This window comes from Bos javanicus, chromosome 8 (assembly GCF_032452875.1).
Source record: "Bos javanicus breed banteng chromosome 8, ARS-OSU_banteng_1.0, whole genome shotgun sequence".
Taxonomy (NCBI): Eukaryota; Metazoa; Chordata; class Mammalia; order Artiodactyla; family Bovidae; genus Bos; species Bos javanicus.
In genome coordinates this window covers 76,996,257-77,002,256 of record NC_083875.1, presented here as the reverse complement: position 1 = coordinate 77,002,256, position 6,000 = coordinate 76,996,257, and the positions used below count along the sequence as shown (strand labels likewise).

The 6,000-nt window shown below is 38.7% G+C and overlaps 1 long non-coding RNA gene across 1 annotated transcript in view; it reads left to right on the top strand.

Annotated features, from left to right (window-relative positions):
- The first annotated feature begins 3,987 nt into the window (after positions 1-3,987).
- Positions 3,988-6,000, top strand: part of LOC133252958 (uncharacterized) — a 36,821-nt gene continuing 34,808 nt past the window's right edge. The window contains exon 1 of the long non-coding RNA XR_009738127.1: positions 3,988-4,471. This is a non-coding gene — a long non-coding RNA (uncharacterized LOC133252958). The remainder of the gene's footprint in view (positions 4,472-6,000) is intronic.

Below are 6,000 nucleotides of genomic sequence, written 5' to 3'. Positions count from 1 at the left end.
GTCATCTGCATATCTGAGGTTATTGGTATTTCTCCCAGCAATCTTGATTCCAGCTTGTGCTTCCTCCAGCCCAGCATTTCTCATGATGTACTCTGCATGTAAGTTAAATAAGCAGGGTGGCAATATAATAACAGGCAAACAATAGCAAGTCTACTCTTCAGAATAGCAAGATTATAAAATACTCAGAGGGCACGTGTGTCGTGTGTGTGTGTGTGTCTGGGTGTGTGTGTGTGTGTCTGTGTGTGTGTGTGTGTGTGTCTGTGTGTGTGTGTGTTTAGAATTCTTTTTATCCAGGAAACAGCACACAGGACACATAGTAGGCGCTCAGTAAGAATTTAGTCAAGAATTACAAACATTTTTTCAGAGCTAGAAAGACATTTCTTAGAGATTATCTAGGTTATTCCATCTCCTTATCAGCTCCCCCCTTTTTGTAAATGATGATCCTGAGGTCCTAAGAGAGTGACTGAGTTGCTGGTGATTGCTCAAACACTTGACCTGTTTTGAGGGATCTTATAAAAAGCAGTCATCTTGCATTTTTGTACTGATGTCTTTAAGGATTCACTTGTGAGTCACTGTGTGGCTCCCCAAGGAGTAGCACTGTCAAGAATGCTTTCCTTTTTGATTTTTTAGCACTTTATTTGCCCTCTTCAAAGTTCGTGGATTATTAAACTTTCAAGGCAAAATATTCTTTATAGCTATGTTACAAATTGTCCTCTTTATAAGGGTCCATGAAATAAATTTCTCAAGAAACTCAGACTGAGGAATATTTGTCATTCTTCTGACAACTTGTTTGTGTTTACTTTATAGAAAGTATGATTATGCTTTCTTCTTCAACTTTGCTGTAAGGAAATCCAGACTCAGATTTGTGAAATTAAACATGTTTTTTAATGTAAAAATAAGTATTTATTTTGTGTATATGGTAGTTCTTAGACCCTGAAAGTGAAATCAAACATCTTAATAAGACAGAGCATGTTATGACTTATATTTTGTAAACTACCCTAAAACTTTGTCCTCAGTTTTTTCTGCCTTCTTTTCCTGTTTATTCTTATTTTCTCCCTTCTTGTTTTTATCTTATCGAACTATGGATATTTTTAAGCTGTGTGAGATCTTTTTCAATATTATGCTTAACAAGCATCTTCTACTATTTATTGCACATCAAAGTATGTGAGAAACTGTCAATAGACCCACTGTAGAATTTGTGGTGAGACAAACTTAAAAGATGGAGAATCCAATTACCCTGTCTTTTTAGTACTGAAAAAAAATTGGGAGCCCTAATTTGTGTGTCTGCAAAGAGTTGGACATGACTGAGCAACTGAACAGAATAGGTGGGGTCGCAAAGAAGTGGACACAACTGGGTAACTGAACAACAATGATAACAATAGGCAGAAAGAATATAAAAAGAATAGAGGGTTCTTTCAACTTCAAAGAGGCACTAAATGGGAAAATAAATATTGTATTAAACACATATTTTAAAATATGGTATACCTTACAAATATACGGTTGACTGCTGAACACTGTGAGAGTGTGGGGATGGAGCAGGAAGCTGGATAGTTTGTAGAATCAGGACTCAAACCCTAGTTCTTTTGATTCCACATATTGTGATCTCTAATCAAATATAGACTTCCCCCGCCATAGCCAGTTAGTTAAAGATCTGTAAAATGAAAATACAGGTGCAATATTTACTGGAAAAAAAAATCCTCATGTAAGTGGGCCCATACAGTTGAAACCTGCTTCAAAGGTCACCTGTAATCTATTAAGAGTGAACATAACCCAGGATTCCCTCAAGTGGTTTAGTAGCCCTGAATGGCAGTTATAGGCTTAAGTCTGACCTGAAAATTATATTGTGGGATGACTCAACCCCAGAAATGTGGAATGTTTCAGTATCTCTTCTGTAAGTTTTATAGTCCTTGTTAAAGATATAAATAGGACTCTGTCTCATCTGTTTTTTGAACAAGATTTCAGTCTGCATTTCAGCTAATCATTCCAGTTGTTAAGGATTTTTAGAAAACTGAGGAAGCAGCCCCAAAAATTGATTGGAAAAGTAGTTTGGGATGGTTTAAATTGTTTTCTTTATGAGTTAATAGATTTTCATCTTAGAAGTTAAGACTAAATTGATGGGAATCAAGTCCATATTTTGTGTAAAAAATCGGTAGGTATTTTTTCTATAAGTATCTATAAAGTTTAAGAGGATTTGACTTATTAAAATTTTAACAGATGATCTTATGATTCTAACTGAAAATGTATAACTGAATACACATTTTATTAACATAAGCTAGGATTTATATCCTTAAGACTCTGAGGTCTCTTTTTTCTCTGCCTCCTTGCAAATCACTGTAAGAAAATAATTAGTGTAATTCAATTACTCACCAGTTTACAGGTTAATGCTTAATTTCTAGGTGCTGTTTCCTCTTGTGTGCCAGCTGTCTTATTTTCCCTGGGGGTACTGTGCACTTTCACACCTATTGTGTTTCTTCGGGCTGTTGGACACTCCCTGTCCTGTTTCTGCTTGGAAAAACTTAACCCATCCTTGAAGGCACAGTGGAAAAGTCTCCTTGACTGACATCTTCCACCTCCTCCTCTACAAGAAGGATTTTCTACATCCTCTGTGTGTTCTGGTTTCCCTGCCCTGAAATAAGTATGTTTGACTGTCAGTGGTGTGCTCATGCATCCATAAAGGCAAATGTCTGGTCAATAATAATCACTTAATACATATTAAATTGAGCTAACCTAGTGAGTTAGATTGGCATAAGTTAAATATGCTGACCAGCTAGATAACAGACCATTCATTACTCAGCCAACTCTTATTTAGTATCTCATAGAATCATGGGGGGCTTTCCTGGTGGCTCAGTGGTAAAGAATTGCAGGAGATATGAGTTCAATCCCTGGGTCAGGAAGATACCCTGGAGAAGGAAATGGCAACCTGCTCCAGTATTCTTGCCTGGGAAAGCCCATGGATAGTGGAGCCTGGTGGGCTACAGTCCATGGGGTTCATGGAGTTGGACACAACTTAGCAAGTACAAGCAAAATCATAGGTATTTGAAAGATAATCTAGTTCTAGCTCATATTTTGTGTTCTATGGAGAATTTGATTTGAAGAAAGGTTTCTGTAAACATGGAACAACATGAAAGCCACTTATTCTGGACAAACTATTTTCTGATGAATAAACAAGATTTTTAAATATAAAATCTAGGTAGTCTGATTTCTTTTGAAAAATTAAAAGTCCCAGCAACATGGTTGCAGTTTCTCATTCTTGAAAAGTGTCAGTCTTCTTGGAACCCCTGCCACAGTCCTCACCACTCTCTGATGCAGAAGTGAGCTATCAACAGCAGTACTGAACCCCCCAAATGCTGACTCTGGCCCCATAGAAATACACCTGGCTTCTTCCTTCATGTTATTTGACTATCACTGAAGGCTATTGAACTTGAGGCTCCAGAGATTTGCAGTAGATGGGTTTCTATGAAGTATTGGGGGGGATATTGTTTACAAATTAAACTCCTTCTGAAATGCATATTCTATGCTATTTAGAGGAATCAATTGTAACTGTAAACTAACTCTTCATCAGACGAGCACTGCTGCTGCTGCTGCTGCTAAATCGCTTCATTCATGTCTAACTCTTTGTGACCTCATGGACTGTAGCCTTCCAGGCTCCTCTATCCATGAGATTCTCCAGGCAAGAATACTGGAGTGGGTTGCCATTTCCTTCTCCAAGGGATCATCCTGACCCAGGGATTGAACCCTCAAATAAGCGCACTTGATTGTATTTCTGTTACCTTGACAAGAGCTACAGCTCAGTTTGGCAGACAATTCTGAGAGCTCAATTTGTCCTATTAAAATTCTATAAAATTTTTTTCCTTTTATTATTTACTTTTGCACAGGGGAAGCTTGGGTTTAGTGTGATTGTTCTTCCTGTGCAGTAATCTGTGTGGCTTTCTTTTCCTACATGGATAAGGTCATAGTGCTTATACAGTTTTTGGCATGAGAATAAAATGGTTGGCAAGACAAGTTGGAGTCTGAGCAACAATAATTTCTGCCAGGGGCATGGTGAGCTCATTAGAGTTATAAATTCAAGCTTTTTTTTTCACCATAGGAAGTTTTCCTTCTTATATATGATTTTAAAAAACTTTTATTAGTGTATCAATTTCATATAAAATTTGCACATGCTTAGTGGTAAAGAGTTCAGTGATTTTTGGCTTCAGAACATTTTCATCATCCCCAAAAGTCCCTTTGTCCTCATTTGCAGTTAATCCCTTCTCCCTCCCACTTGCCAAGTCCTAGCAAAGCCTGAGCTAGGAACATACTCGCGCCAGTCCTGACCTCATCACTTCCACCACCAATGCTACTGGACAAGGGTGTTGCCATCCCTCCAAGTGGAGCGAACTCCCTTCCCCCGGAGCACAGCCTGCCCCCTGCCTACTAAGCTGGAGGGGCTCCAGGCAAGAATGCTTCAGACTCCCACTGTTCCTACTTACAGGTCAGCTCTTTTTTTAAGCACAAATGTTTCACAGATTATTGTTTAATGCTGTTGGGGGAAAAGGGTTTGTTGACCTCCTCACTCAGCCTTTAGCCAGAAGGCTCCCTTTTATATTGGTTTTTCTGGATGATATCAATGGCCAGCTGATTGGAACTTTGTAATCTATTGCTGTCTCTTTTTATGTTACCATCTTCATCTGTTTCCTTTGCTCTGCACCACCTTCAAGATGGGCTGTAGTTAGCTATTGCAACACTAGATTTATTTACATTAATGTCATTTCCTTGCTGTCGACTTTTTATATCAGCCTGGTATCTCAGTTCTGTTTTTATTGGGTTTTTTCATAATTTTGTGAAGTTACTTTCTTCTGTGTTTTTGAAAATAGATATGTTTTTAAAATTTTTACTTGATTTTGTAATATTAATAATTTTTCTCTGTATTTTTATAGCAAGAATATTCTTTGGTTTGCAAACGCCCCATGTTATATAACTTTCCAAAGTACTCAATTGAACAAAGAAGAATAGGTTCCAGTCTGACATTTGACCGCTGAGAGGACCCATATTCTCTTGTCATCTACCAATGCACCATCAGAATTCCCTTTTGGGAAATACGCTAGAGGCCAACCAGATGCACACATCCCTAGCATTTAAGTTTTTAATGTCTAGAAGACATTTATCCTGTTCAATATTACTTTATTGAGGTGTGACTATTTTTGTTCCCATTACCTGGTTTTCTAACTATAGTGTACGTATTACTGAAACTTTGAATCAGCATATAACTCATGCTTTGTTGGAAGTAGAACATCCAGTCCCCCAAGTGGATGCCTTCCTCTTTCTGCCCCCACCTACTCAGGTCTTAACCCGACAGAGTATAATTTTGATGGGCCCTTGAGCTCATGCTGCTGCTAAGTAGCTTCAGTCGTGTCTGACTCTGTGCGACCCCATAGACGGCAGCCTACCAGGCTCCCCCGTCCCTGGGATTCTCCAGGCAAGAACACTGGAGTGGGTTGCCATTTCCTTCTCCAATGCATGAAAGTGAAAAGTGAAAGTGGAGTCGCTCAATCATGTCCAACTCCTAGCGACCCCATGGACTGCAGCCCACCAGGCTCCTCCGTCCATGGGATTTTCCAGACAAGAGTACTGGAGTGGGTGGCCACTGCCTTCTCCGCCTTGAGCTCAGGTTCAAATACCGGTTGTTGTAAGTTTCCCTAGGAATGAAACACTGAAGAATCCTCCAGGAAGAATTCTTTTAGGGAGGAACATTCTCCTCAGGAACTAGGTCTCTAATACAATGGTTATTTTTTACGTCTGCGTTGCTATCTTTCAGAGACCTTTATATATGAGCTCACCGGCCATGATTTCTCAGTATGACTCATCTACATTACGGTTAGAACTAATTCCTCACGGTGATTTAAAAACATCCTTGATATCATTGATGATTTAGTTTCTACTGCTATTTTATTTTCTTATCACATTGCTATTTTAAAGTTGAAGTGGAAACTTAGCAACCTGCTAGCATGTAATAAAAGTTTC